Raw genomic sequence first — 15,512 nt, 5'->3', positions numbered from 1 at the left:
CCTGTTTGATTTTCTCTGACTGTATTGGTTGTTTGCTTATGTCGATCTTCCATTCTCTCAACCTTTGCCGTTAAACCATGTACTTGTTGTGTGTTGGCCAAAAGCTGCTTTTGGAATTCTGCTAACTGGTCGTTAGTTTTCTTGACCTGGCTCATCAAGTCTGTTTTCAGCTCATCCAGAGCTTCTTGATTCTGTTTAAATCCAGCTGTGACGGTATTCTGTAGTTTTTCCAGAGCATCTTGATTGATAGAGACTGGTGTAGCCTTCCCCCCCCCCCCCGCCGGGGGAGTGCCTTGTAAATATTTTTTGATCTTTGTTTCTGTCATATTGATAATACTCCTCCTACCTAATAACTTTGACCCAATTTAAAATTTACAGCAATTCAGTAAAAAAAAAAAAATGTAGCTATAAAACAGGCAATGTTCAATGTTCAATATTAAATAGATGTTCAATTATCAAAAAAAGACCCCATAAATTCAATAGATTCAATCAACAGTCCCAGAAACCCAATAGGAAAAGTCAACAGAGAAAATCACTAAATTCAATCAGGATCTGATCCGTTCTATAACAATCTATCAACAGTTCATTAAATATGTTCAACAGTTCAGTTAATACAATTAGTTATTAATTTTTAATCAGTAACTCAGATGGTTTAAAAACTGCTTATTAAAAATTAAGCCTAGAATTCTTACAGCCAGGATATGTCAGAAAAATAAAGTTACAATATTTCAAAACTAATCATAGTATATTACACAGTCTTATCTTCTCTGCTCCTTCTTCTTTCTTCTTTCTTCCCTTTCTGTTTGGCTTCTTCAAAGTCTTATTATCCTAATAGCTTAGTAGCAACAGGTCTATTCTCTGTTCCCTATATTAGGTCCTTAGTTGTTTGAAAGTCAAAATTAAAAATGTGTTTGTAAATCCAAACCTATGAAGTTCCAATGTTCTGGAAGGTTAAAGTCCAAACCCAAGAAGTCCCCACGTTAAGAAAGGCTAAGAGCTAAACACTGTATAAAAAATTGCCACTTGTATTCCAAAGGGATTGTATATGTAGCAGTACCTGACTATGTTTCCAATAGCTAAAAAAAACCAGACCCAAGATCTTCAGTAAAGCGCAGCCGCAGCCAAGGCCGCTCAGAACTGCCACTTTACCCTTTAAGCTGTTACACCAATTAGTGTCCCGGAAGTGGAAGACTGCGTAGACAAACCGGATCCTCTTCAAACAAACAAAATACGAAACAGGCAAACTATAAAAATATCACTGCTCCATAGACACACGTAAAAAGAAAAGAGACTGGGAGCAAGAAGTAAAGAAAAAGCGAGGGGGGGGGTCGAGTCTCAAAAAGCGTTATCAAAAACAACTCGCCTCCAACGCCCGCTGCTCTTCCGCCTTCCCCCTCCTGGGAGCGAGCTTCAGAACGCGTCCGCCATTGCTGACGATCTTTCCCTTCTACCGAAGCAAACCAGAATTTTGTCCCACAGTCTTGTCAGCTGCACAAATCACTATCACTTGAACAAGAAAACAAAGTATTCTCACCCCCTCTCTGTCACACATACGCCTTCTGCAAACAAGTTCTCATCTAGCCGCGTCTTCAGTTGTTCCCCTTGGATGATTCCCGCGGCGGCCGCCGCTGAGCCGCTGAACCGCTGTACCTTCTCTGCCGCTTACGTCCCTCAGCCGGCCATCGGGAGCAGCTTCATCGCCTCTCCGCCTCTCCACCAGACCGCTTGTCCTTCCTCTTACTTCACGCGGTAAGCAGCCCCGTTGTTCATTTTCAAGAATTAATGACCCATTTTGAACAAAAAAAAAAAGGAAAACGCTGCGGGATGCACTTAAGGGAGATACGATGCCTCTCCTATCCCCCTTCTCCGGCGGCACAGTTAGGCACCAGGGTGTTGGTGGGGTAACGGCAAAGAGGAAAACTGGCACTGGGTGAGGAACCTCCGTTCCTCCCCCACGTCCAGAGAGCCCCCAACGCTTCGGAGCGTCCCCAGACAGCTCCTTAAGGGATGCTTCCCAGCCAGGAAGCCCCCTCAATTACCCTCCAAACAGAGTTCCCTCCCGAGACAGGGAAAGGAGCTCAGCGTCACTCCGCCATCTTGCCGGAAGTCCATCGAATCTCTTAATGATCAGTCTCAAAGGCAGAGGATTCTGCTTACCTTTCAATCCCACAACATTCCTTCACTAATTTCGAGGCAAAAGAATTACTTGTGGTCAAAGGGGGTTTTCCCTGTGCAATCCTTTATTAACTCTCAAACTAATGCTTTGCTGCCTAACCTGTCCGCAAGGGACAGTATGCAAAGTAACCCTCATCTTTTGAAGAAGGCATCAGCTTCAGCGGCAAAATATAAGACTTCGATGTGTTTTAAGGTATCCAGAGCATGCTCTGGTCAGTCCCAATCAAACCCCGAGTTGAATAATGATTCATCAGTGCAGCCCTCTATGGATGTGATGCATAGTCCCCTTAATGTTTCAATAGAAGATGACCTTCTGCAGTCATTTGGGAGCCTTCCCTCAAAAGAACAACAGGCGATCCTCATATGACTTGAATGTACTAAGCGGCAGCTGCAAAGGTCTTTAGAGACAGGGAAATCAGTTCCTTCAATCAACCTGGATCCTGCAGGCAACCCCCTGTCCCCTTGTCCCCCATCGGCTGACTTAATTGATCTGACTATGGAAGCCTCTCTAACTGGCTCAAGAGCACCCCAACATAATGGCGGTATTTTCACTGATGACGCCAGGGTGCTAGAAAGGATATCCATTATCAATTGACTACCAGCTAGGGAAGCCACAAGGAATATCCACATTGTCTCCTGGAACATAGCTGGGAGGAAGAGTAAAGTGAATGACGCAGATTTTTTTGACTTTTGAAATCATTGATTGTATCTTCCTTCAGGAAACATGGGCGGAAGACAGTTTTAGACTGACGGATTTTAAAGTTTTTAATCTCCCTGCTTACAGAACTCAATCTAAAGGTCGCAGTAAAGCTGGCCTGGCTGCTTTGGTGAAATCCAACTTACCATTTAAGGTGGTCCTCTTGGATCCTTGCCCGCCATTTGCCCAGATTTTATTGCTGTCCTCTCCAGCACTGACTCTAATCATGATTAATGTTTATTTAGCCCCTTCTAATGGAGAGCTGGAGTTTGATGCTGTCTGGGAGAAATTTTCTGATTATGTGATGTCTTTGTCTAGGAAATTCCATACAGCTCAGCTCATGATTTTTGGTGATTTTAATGCTCGGATAGGCAGTAATAATCAGAAATGGATCTCTCATTTTGGCTTTGAAGCGGCTGAATCCCTTTCACTACAATTATGTTTGCCCCGTTGTTCTAAAGATACTTTAGCCAATAAAGTGGGTCTTAGATTAATTGAATTCTGCAAAGCACACAATGATATAATATTTAATGGTCTCTCCAAATTTCCGGCTGCAACTGATTTTACTTTTTTTTCCACATAGGGTTGCAGTGTGATAGATTTTTGTTTGGGTTCACCCAACCTTCTGTCATCTATTGATAACTTTTACATTGATACGCGCATGAAAAGTGACCACTTGTCCCTAATTCTATCTTTAAGATTGGGTCTGGAGGTTAATATGCTATTATTTTCCCAATCTGTGAAGACCTCTGAGAATGTTCTAAAAAAAAAATCAAGCGGTCCCTGGTCCTAGAAAAGAAGTTTTCTTCCCTCTTTGGCTCTGAAGCACTGTGCAGATTAAGGGATTCAATCATAAATAGAACCCCCATCTTTAAAAAGGGTTCCAGAGGAGATCCAGGAAATTACAGGCCAGTCAGTCTGACTTCAATACTGGGAAAGTTGGTAGAAACCATTATCAAGGACAGAATGAGTAGGCACATTGATGGACACGGGTTATTGAGGAAGACTCAGCATGGGTTCTGTAAGGGAAGATCTTGCCTCACTAACCTGTTACATTTCTTTGAGGGGGTGAACAAACATGTGGACAAAGGAGACCCGATAGATGTTGTTTACCTTGACTTTCAGAAAGCTTTTTATAAAGTTCCTCATCAAAGGCTCCTTAGAAAGCTTTAGAGTCATGGAGTAAAAGGACAGGTCCTCTTGTGGATCAAAAACTGTCTGAGTAATAGGAAGCAGAGAGTGAGTATAAATGGGCAGTCTTCACAGTGGAGGACGGTAATCAGTGGGGTGCTGCAGGGCTCAGTACTGGGTCCCATTCTCTTTAATTTGTTCATAAATGATTCAGAGTTGGGAGTGAGCAGTGAAGTGGCCAAGTTTGCGGATGACACTAAATTGTTCACGGTGGTGAGAACCAGAGAGGATTGTGAGGAACTCCAAAGGGATCTGTTGAGGCTGGGTGAGTGGGCGTCAACGTGGCAGGTGTGGTTCAGTGTGGCCAAGTGCAAAGTAATGCACATTGGGGCCAAGAATCTCAGCTACAAATACAAGTTGATGGGGTGTGAACTGGCAGAGACTGACCAAGAGAGGGATCTTGGGGTCGTGGTAGATAACTCACTGAAAATGTCAAGACAGTGTGCGTTTGCAATAAAAAAGGCCAACGCCATGCTGGGAATTATTAGGAAGGGAATTGAAAACAAATCAGCCAGTATCATAATGCCCCTGTATAAATTGATGGTGCGGTCTCATTTGGAGTACTGTGTGCAGTTCTGGTCGCCGCACCTCAAAAAGGATATTATAGCATTGGAGAAAGTCCAGAAAAGGGCAACTAGAATGATTAAAGGACTGGAACACTTTCCCTATGAAGAAAGGTTGAAACGCTTGGGACTCTTTAGCTTGAAGAAACATCAACTGCGGGGTGACATGATAGAGGTTTACAAGATAATGCATGGGATGGAGAAAGTAGAGAAAGAAGTACTTTTCTCCCTTTCTCACAATACAAGAACTCGTGGGCATTCAATGAAATTGCTGAGCAGACAGGTTAAAACGGATAAAAGAAAGTACTTCTTCACCCAAAGGGTTAACATGTGGAATTCACTGCCACAGGAGGTGGTGGCGGCCACAAGCATAGCCACCTTCAAGAGGGGTTTAGATAAAAATATGGAGCAGAGGTCCATCAGTGGCTATTAGCCACAGTGTGTGCGTGTGTGTATATATATATAAATTTTGGCCACTGTGTGACACAGAGTGTTGGACTGGATGGGCCATTGGCCTGATCTAACATGGCTTCTCTTATGTTCTTATATTTTCTTATAAATTCCAATTCAGATGATACAATCCTTTCAGGATTCACATTATTAATTGATTACTGTAGTGCTAAAGCTAAATCTGTGATCTTGTCTAGGTCCAGTTTCTCTAGCTGGTTCAATACAGATTGTTTAGCTTGGAAACAAGAACTGAGAGCCCTATTTAAAGAGGCCTGTCACTCCAAAGACCCAACAAAAAATAAGGCCTATATTGCTTGTAAGACAGCCTACCTGGAGTTTATTACATCCAAAAAGAGGCCGCGTCGTCGGCATCGACATTGAAGTCACCCAGGATCAGAAGCCTTGGGTACTCCAATGCCCAGCCTGTTGCGGCCTCCAACAGGGATGGTAAGGCACTGGCTGGTGCGTTAGGCGGTCGGTACACCAGCCAGATCGCCAACCCTCCCCAACATCCACGCCAGACCGGTACATTCATTGCCCTTGATCTCCGGGGCCAGGAGAGCCTGGAAGGAGTAAGCCTCTCATATGAATAGGGCCACCCTTCCCCCCCCCGCCCGCTAGTCCGCGACTGGTGAAAGACCGAGTATCCTGGGGGGGTCATCTGGGAGATAGCTACAGTCTCCCCATCACGCACCCAGGTCTCAGTCACGCATGCCAGGTCCATATCCTGCTCAAGCAGGAATTCCTGAAGGGTAGAGGTTTTATTATTTATGGACCTGGCATTGCATAACACCAGTGATGGAGGCGAGTAATTTAACCTGGCCCCACTATCTGCCACCGACGGGATGGGACACAGGCTGGAAGGGGGTCGAGCACTGCCATGTCTCGGCCTCCTTCCCTTATGATTCCGCTTGTTCCCACCATCATATCTTCCCCTCCCCAGGAGTACAGGAATCCCTAGGCCAGTCATCTCCTGCTGGTATCCACCAGCCCTTCAGACCGGTGAATAGCTGGATCTACTTCCTCCTCAACCCTGTCTTCTCCAGCTGATCTATTCAATATTCTAATCTGCCAATATATCTAATAGTTATTTAATTTACAACCCTACCCTATCAACCCCTTAATTCATTAGCTAACAATAATTAATTAATCTACAGGCTCCTTAAATATAAAAACCCTCCCAACCAATTTCTCTTCCCTAATTAATTTGCCACAAATACGCTTCCTCAAATTAGCTAATCAATAAAACAATCTAACTTAAATAACCAATAAATTATCAACTACAATCTAATTCTCATAAAATTGGCAGTTAAGATCCCCTAGAGATAAAAGGGTTAAAAGGGGATTTAAAACTGAATAAAAAATGCTGCTGTTTTTTAAAGTGTCGGTGATCATAAAGTGCAAATGTTCTTGTTCTTGGCGTGTGCCAGCATTCGTAAAAGTGCAGATGTTCTTACTCCTGAGGCGATAATCATGGAGTGCATGTGTTCTTATTCCATGGGGGCGTGATTGTGTCCAGGGGTGTGGTAAGCTATCGTGCTATCTGGCAAACCTGAAGCCACCCACCACACAACCTAGGGGGCCCAGGGAGGCACCAACCCCCCTGTGTCCCTCCAAGCGTGCAGTCGATGCCCTCAGGGACCCAGAAAATCATGCACGTGCCTGTTGATGTCTCAGCCCCCCACCAGGCGGTCTTCCAGCCACGCTACTCGCTGCTGATCTTCTCGGCCTGCTCCGGCTTCCCCAGCTCTTTGTCCACAACCCCCCAGTCACAACAACACGGGGGGGGGGGAGATAGGGGCCATCGTCCCGTTGGTAGTCCAAGCTAACCTCGGTACTTTGCCCCATCACCTCTCTCACAGCTCAGCCAGCACTGCCGTCGCCACCTCCAGCTTCTCACTGACGTCCTCTGGCTTCCCAACCCAGCAGATACAGGACTGGTGCAGTGGGTCATCTAGGGCTGCCAGGTCTCCAGCTATAGTTACAGTGGGAGACCTCCTGCTGGCAAACCCCTCCCTTGGACATCTACCACTGTTTGGGAGGCCAGCAGGGAAGAAATGAAGGAAAAAACCCTATTGTAGTAACTGCAAGATATCATTCTTGCGCTGAACACAGAAGTTATGTCATAGTACTCAGGAATTCAAAGGAAATTCTATGGTAAAACCACAGAATTGTTCCTGAATCCTAGAGCAGCCTAATGTCACTTCTAGGTTTGTCCAGGAAATGACATCACAGAGGCCTCCATGTCTCCACCTACCCAATCTCCTGCCAGTTGTCAGGCACTGATTGGCAACCCTAACATCCTCACACCATTAGCAAATTGTCCTAGAGGTGTAGCTGTACCCTGTTCTAATAGCTGGACTAGTTTAAAATGCCCAAAATTGTGTGGTGCCTCAATTCCCTTTCCTGTGCAGTGTAGTCTGAAACAAATGCAACATAGTCAGAACCAACAGAAAGTAATAGTCCCAAAATAACATCATGAAAATAGTAGGCAGTAATCTAAGTTAGGTTGGAGGAACTTCAGCCTTCCATCAACTTTAAGAGGCTTTGTGTACCAGACTTTTTGTACCAGAGTGGTAGAATTCAAGTTAGCAATTCACTATGAGGAATATGAAGTTGAACCAAGTCCATACAACACAAATATATTCCTTGCCAGCCAACCAAAGTCCACTGTGAGTTGTAGCAGTTTATTAGGCATTGGAAGGGAAGTGGGACAAGGTTGTGCAAATCAGTATTTATCCCCAGATGACCCAGAAGGCTACATTGAAGTAGATGCACTGCCAATGGCCTAGATCCCTCTCTCTTTGTTTAGGGCACCAGTGGGTTCCCATCCAAGCAGCAGGCCTGCACTGGTGTTTTGCAACATTTCCCTTGAACTTTGGTCACTTGTTCTGCTGGCAAGAAGTTCTTTCTCATGTGCAAATGCTTTTTTCTCAACAAGTTCAGAATAGTGAATCTCTCTAAGGATAGCTTTTCAAAAGAAAATGACATTAAGGTCCTGCCCTTAGTTAATGATTCCAATGAAAAGCTGACTGTTTTGTATTCAGGGAGAAAAAAGGTAATTCAGCTACTGCCTTAGCTAGTTAAAATGTTTACGTGAAATTACCTCCTCTACATCCTTAATAGACTTGATTTCACCAGAGGCTAGCATTTACAACTTAGCAGGGTTGGAAACTGTTATTACCTAGTGTAAAAAGTCTTAACTCCACAAGACTCACCTAAATGGATCAATACACTTGAATTTTAGCTGATCAATGAGATTGGTTTCATCACATTAAAACTAGTGAGAAATTGCCTCACTTAAAAGACTTCTATCTTCAGTTATTCTGAAGTACCCTTGTTGCCTCAAAAAGTAGAATATTAAAACTGAGGAAAGCATTGGCAAGTGAAAGCAAACCAAGCAACTTTACAGTCCTGTATCTGTACCCATACCAAAACCAGAAATGCCCTATAATGCTGAGACAAGCCTAGCCTTGTTCCACTTACACAAACAGCCCTTCCACTCTTGCAAGATTTCCACTGATTCCTCCACATTGCATCCCATGCTATTCCTAAGAACCACTCATCTCCAGCTGCTGCATTGCAAGCAGGAAAGCAGACCATAGCAGTAAAGGAAAAGTGCAAAAGAGTATAGGATTAACTTTACAGTCCAAAGGATAATGTTCAATAGTTTCCCCACGCTTAAACAGTCCTCAGAATCTATATTTTTCTGTGTATTTTCAACATGAAGGTGAATTCATGTTTGTATTGATTGGGACATCAGGATATTTTCCTATGTGGTGAAACCTATGGAGAAAATTTCCTCTGTTGTTGGTAGTTCCTTGTGGTGACTTGATTAAAACTGAAGTACAATACCATGTTCCAGATATTTGACCCATGTGTGTGATGCAAGGTGGGGAATATGGGGCAAAAGCTAAGAGACTGTTATGCCCAGGTTACCCATGCAAAAAATACATGGATATAGAGATGATACTTTGGACTATGTTGTTAAACGTCTGATTATATTATAGATTGTCAGAGCTGAGAAACTAAACAGGGTCAGCCATAGTTAGTACTTGGATAGGAGGCCATCAAGGAAGACTGGGGTTGCTATGCAGAGATGGGGAATGGCAAATCCGCTCATCTCTTGCCTTGACCACCCAGTGGATGGGGTCACCATTAGTCAGTTGCAATTCAATGGCACATCATTCATTCATATTTACCTTTCTTGCAAGGCCTGTTTTCTCTTGAGTTGAGCATCTCATATAATCCCAATAATAATTTGTTCACAGTTCAAAATGAAAAGTATTTTGAATGAGGTCTTGTGTCTGTACAGCTGCTGAAATTCAGCATGGAAGCTTGCCACATGATTACAATACATTAACTTGTTTTGGACTGCATGTGTCCCCCAGAACCATCATGACTAGGTTGTGCATAATTTGAATTAGCTATATTTTGAATATATTTCTGCTGTTGCACCCGCACAACTGGTGGTATTGATTGCTTGACAGAATTCATCATGTTGTTGTATGCTCAAGACTTAAGACGGTTGAACTACAATTTCTAATTACCAGCAGCAGAAAAGGGGGAAAAATGAAATGTTTGATGAATGTAAACATGAGCATGATATGTTTGTGGTGTCAAGCAGGCAAAATGGATATATCTAGAGCACTAGAGACAAGCCATGCAACTTTCCTGACCACACCTCACCACCCAAGGCAACCAGAAAAAGGACTTCCTTTGTAAGTTAAAGCTTTGGGTGGCAGGCGTTGGGGCTCTAGAGAGCTACTACCATCAGAATTAAGTAATCCTTGGCTATGGCTCAGTGGTATAGCATCTGCTTTGCATGCAGAAGGTCACAGGTGTTCAACTCCCAGTATATCCAGTAAAAAGAACAAGATGAGAAAGACCTCCACCTGAGACTCTGGGGAGCTGCTGGGGAAAGCATCTTGATGGACAAAGATTCTGATTCAGTATTAGCAAGGGTGGAATTCTAGCAGGAGCTCCTTTGCATATTAGGCCACACACCCCTGATGTAGCCAATCCTCCAAATGTTTGCAAGGCTCTTTTTTGTAAGCTCTTGGAGGATTGGCTACATCAGGGGTGTGTGGCTTAATATGCAAAGGAGCTCCTGCTAGAATTCCACCCCTGAGTATTAGGCAGCTTCATGTTTTCTTCAGTTGCTGGTTAGGCAGATAAGGGAAGAAGACAGGAACAGTCATAGGAAAGGAATAGAAAAATCTGCATGTGGACAATACAATTGAGAACCATTTTAATGCTCAAAAATAACAACAAATGTTTCTGAGTGTTCAAGGATGCTGTTCACGAGTTAGGGTTGAATTTCTATTCAAGCAGGAATGTTGTTTACACATTATTGCTTGGGATGTTTTTATTGGCTTTTAAAGAAGTATATATCATGCTTTTCATATTTGTGAGTTATTTAATAGATCCCATTTTGCAGAAGAACACACACACACACAAATTTGTTGGGTCAGACTAAGGTTCCACTAATGTGGCTCTGGTTTCTCACTAAAGCTTCTGTAAACTCATGAACAGGGCTTGAAGGTAATGGTCATCTCCTGTTGTTTGTTCCATGCATCCTGAACTCAGAGCCATACTGCCTTTGAACGTAATGATGCCAGTCATTTGATGAAAATTCCCAATGGGAAAATAAGAGGCTGTGGCTTGAGAAAATACAATATGGCAATTCCATATTCAGAGACGTGGCCCATGTCACACACTACCCTATTCCTGCATATCTAATAATAATAATAAGTTTTATTTATATCCCGCCCTCCCCGCCGAAGCAGGCTCAACCCATATCTGACAGTTGTTGAACTATTTTTTTAAAAAAAAAATTATATCCAAAGTTATCTATTTTATTTATTCTTGTGATTTTCCACCTCAATATTTAGGTGCTAAACTGCAATTTTGGAATCTTTTCCACTGAATTCCACTGAATGACCTACTACATATTGATATTGTCCAAGTTTTCCTCTTGGTGTGCAATAATTGGTCCTAAGTAATGCCCAAGACTTGGTGAGATTGGTCCTAAGTAATGCCCAAGACTTGGTGAGTAAAAGTGATTGCGCCACTTGGGAGCAGTGACCATAATGTTATTGATTTCACCGTTTGTATAAATAGGGAGTTGTCCAAAAAGACCGCCACAACCACGTTTAACTTTAAAAGGGGTAAATACACTGAGATGAGGAGGCATGTGAGGAGGAAACTGAAAGGAAAGGTAAATACGGTCAAAACCCTTGGGGAAGCTTGGATGCTATTTAAAACTATAATCCTAGAAGCTCAGATAAAATACATACCACAAGTTAGGAAAGGCACAAACAGGCATAAGAAAAGGCCTGCGTGGTTAACAAACAAAGTAATGGAAGCTGTAAAAGGTAAGAAGGACTCCTTTAAGCGGTGGAAAACCAGTCCAAGTGAGATTAGTAAAAGGGAACACAGGCTGTGGCAAATCAAATGCAAGACTGTGATCAGGCAGGCAAAAAGGGACTATGAGGAGCATATTGCAAAAAACATAAAGACCAACAATAAAACTTTCTTCAAATATATTAGAAGTAGGAAACCAGCCAGGGAGGCAGTGGGGCCCTTGGATGACCATGGGGTAAAAGGATTACTGAAGGAGGATGGGAAATGGCTGAGAAGCTAAATGAATTTTTTGCCTCCGTCTTCACTGTGGAAGATGAGAACTTTTTGCCCGCCCCAGAACCACTAATTTTGGAAGGGGTATTGAAAGACCTGAGTCAGATTGAGGTGACAAAAGAGGAGGTCCTACAACTGATAGACAAATTAAAAACTAATAAGTCACCGGGTTCTGAAAGAACTCAAAGTTGAACTTGTGGATCTTCTAACAAAAATCTGTAATCTTTCATTGAAATCTGCCTCCATTCCTGAGGTAGCAAATGTCACCCCCATCTTTAAAAAAGGTTCCAGAGGAGACCCGGGAAATTACAGGCCAGTCAGTCTGACTTCAATATCGGGAAAGTTGGTAGAAACCATTATCAAGGACAGAATGAGTAGGCACATTGATGAACACGGGTTATTGAGGAAGACTCAGCATGGGTTCTGCAAGGGAAGATCTTGCCTCACTAACCTGTTACATTTCTTTGAGGGGGTGAACAAACATGTGGACAAAGGAGACCCAATAGATGTTGTTTACCTTGACTTCCAGAAAGCTTTTGATAAAGTTCCTCATCAAAGGCTCCTTAGAAAGCTTGAGAGTCATGGAGTAAAAGGACAGGTCCTCTTGTGCATCAAAAACTGGCTGAGTAATAGGAAGCAGAGAGTGAGTATAAATGGGCAGTCTTCGCAGTGGAGGATGGTAAGCAGTGGGGTGCCGCAGGGCTCGGCACTGGGTCCCATGCTCTTTAACTTGTTCATAAATGATTTAGAGTTGGGAGTGAGCAGTGAAGTGGCCAAGTTTGCGGATGACACTAAATTGTTCACGGTGGTGAGAACCAGAGAGGATTGTGAGGAACTCCAAAGGGATCTGTTGAGGCTGGGTGAGTGGGCGTCAACGTGGCAGATGCGGTTCAATGTGGCCAAGTGCAAAGTAATGCACATTGGGGCCAAGAATCCCAGCTACAAATACAAGTTGATGGGGTGTGAACTGGCAGAGACTGACCAAGAGAGAGATCTTGGGGTCATGGTAGATAACTCACTGAAAATGTCAAGACAGTGTGCGTTTGCAATAAAAAAAGGCCAACGCCATGCTGGTAATTATTAGGAAGGGAATCGAAAAGAAATCAGCCAGTATCATAATGCCCCTGTATAAATCGATGGTGCGGTCTCATTTGGAGTACTGTGTGCAGTTCTGGTCGCTGCACCTCAAAAAGGATATTATAGCATTGGAGAAAGTCCAGAGAAGGGCAACTAGAATGATCAAAGGGCTGGAGCACTTTCCCTATGAAGAAAGGTTAAAACGCTTTGGACTCTTTAGATTGGAGAAACGTCGACTGCGAGGTGACATGATAGAGGTTTACAAGATAATGCATGGGATGGAGAAAGTAGAGAAAGAAGTACTTTTCTCCCTTTCTCACAATACAAGAACTTGTGGGCATTCGATGAAATTGCTGAGCAGACAAGTTAAAACGGATAAAAGGAAGTACTTCTTCACCCAAAGGGTGATTAACATGTGGAATTCACTGCCACAAGAGGTGGTGGCGACCACAAGTATAGCCACCTTCAAGAAGGGTTTAGATAAAAATATGGAGCACAGGTCCATCAGTGGCTATTAGCCACAGTGTATGTGTGCATATAAAATTTTTTGCCACTGTGTGACACAGAGTGTTGGACTTGATGCGCTGTTGGCCTGATCCAACATGGCTTCTCTTATGTTCTTATGTTCTAATCAAGGAGCAATTGCTAGAACAAATATTTGGCAGAATTGCTAGAAGGACATTTAGTCCCTATAGAGAAACTTGTGTAAAAAATAAAGGGTGTACTTTTTTCTCTTATAAGAAACAAAAACAAATTTAAGATCTTGTGCTATGGTTGCTCTCCTTCAGGTGGGGGCTGGAGGTCTCTCAGAATTTTAGCTGATCTCCAGACCATGGAGATCCATTTCTCTGGAGGAAATGGCTGCTTTGGAGGGTGTTCTTTTACTTTGCTGAGGTTCCTTTCCTTCCCATCTCCTCCCCTGATCATGTTCTACCTCCAAATTTCCAGGAATTTCCCAATCTAGGGCTTCCAACCCAATCTACTACTCAGTCCAAGGTTGGTGAGCATGCAAAAGGGACCCTTTTCAGCAATGGCCCACAGGAACTGAAAGTTGCAGATGATATTATCTGGTGCTTTCCTCAGAGTAAAGTGAAGACAGTTCTCTTACAAAAGGCCTATGAGCATGGGCCAAACCCAGTTCAGTTGAGTTATGGTTTTATTTGCTTGTTTGTTCTCCTACTTCTTCCTGAGTTTTATTGTTCATTTTTTAATAATTTTATGGGTGATCTGAAGGCTTTTATCTGCTTAGTTTTAATGCTATTTCTGTTGATTTGTATATGTTTATGGTTTGCACACTATATAGGCTGCTGCTAACTGTTTCATGATGTGTTGTTTGTTTTCAATTCTGTATTTTAATTTTATAGAAAGAAAGAAAATTAGTGTTTTTATTTGGAGAGAAAGAAACAGCAAGCATACCAGTTTACAGGAAGGAAGTTAATTTGTTAAGGTTTGAACAAGGCTTGAAAAAGACATATGAGATTGTGGCCTTCCTGATGTGATCAAGTAAAACGCTGAACATTTCTTTCTCAAAACCCCCTTTTCTAATCATCCACAGCACAGCATAGTTGTTGGTTGTTGTGAGTTGATTTTATGCAGAACTGTTAATTACAGATGATCCTATGCTCTGGATTTAATTACATTCCATTGACTTCCTGTAAAAAGGAAAAGCTCAACAAGCGATAAGTCTGTAAGAGTCATGACATTTGCAGACTTCAAGGTTCTGTTATCTATATTGGATGTGTTGGATTTCTCATTCTTATACATGCCTTTACATCATCTTAAAGACAAGAGGGCTTGGATCCAAAGACCAAGTGTGATATAAATCCATGCAGGATGTTCCAGCCTCTCCTTCCCAGTGAAGTTCCTTGAAACTGATATGTACCTGAAAGATTGGCAACCATCTATAGCAGCATGAGATGGAGACTGAAACCAGAAAACAATGATGCACCAGAAAACATTGATGCATTTACATCAACAAAAATAAGTTTTTCTTGGGCATGGTGCTCTTTAAATTCAAATATGAGCCTAGCTACAGGTAGGGCTGCCTACTCCAGCTTGGGATATTCATGAAAATTTGGGGATCATACCTAGGGAAGATAAAGGTTTGGGAGGGGAGGGAACTCAGCAGGGATAGGTATGATCCTCAAATTTCCATGAATTTCCCAAGCTTGAGTTGGCAGCCCTACCTATAGCTAGGCTCATATTTGTATCTAAAGATACAAATTCTTTAGATACAAATATGAGCCTAGCTACAGGTAGGGCTGCCTACTCCAGCTTGGGAAATTCATGGAAATTTGGGGATCATACCTATCCCTGCTCTCCAAAGCTGCTGTTTCCTGCAAACGAACCAATCTTTGTGTTACGTAGATCAGTTGTCATTCCAGGAAAACTCCTGCCTCCATATAGAAGTTGGCAACCCTAGCATCTAACCAGATGTGTTATGGCAGTTCTGTATTCAGAGCTCCTAGCCATTTCTGAAAGTCAATTCTCATCATATAGTAGCCTGATTCATATCAGGGCTGTGGCATACAAAGGGAGAAGGCTTTAGCTTTCCACTGTCATTCTCTTGTCTAGAAATAGGCACAAACCAGGAAAATGTGGTTCATGACAGTTTATGGTTCACGGTGTGCCCAGTTTGCAAACCATGAACTGTCAAGAACTTTTAAAAGCTAAATGAACCAGTTCTATTCATGAGATGTGATGTGGTAGAATGCCCCCCC

At 42.8% G+C, this 15,512-nt stretch overlaps 1 pseudogene; it reads left to right on the top strand.

Moving 5' to 3' along the window:
* Window positions 1–1,606: 1,606 nt before the first annotated feature.
* LOC132589584 (exosome complex component MTR3-like) overlaps window positions 1,607–15,512 on the top strand; it is a 49,231-nt pseudogene continuing 35,325 nt past the window's right edge.

The sequence above is a fragment of the Heteronotia binoei genome, chromosome 21 (assembly GCF_032191835.1).
Source record: "Heteronotia binoei isolate CCM8104 ecotype False Entrance Well chromosome 21, APGP_CSIRO_Hbin_v1, whole genome shotgun sequence".
NCBI lineage: Eukaryota > Metazoa > Chordata > Lepidosauria > Squamata > Gekkonidae > Heteronotia > Heteronotia binoei.
This window is presented reverse-complemented; position numbering and strand designations above follow the sequence as displayed.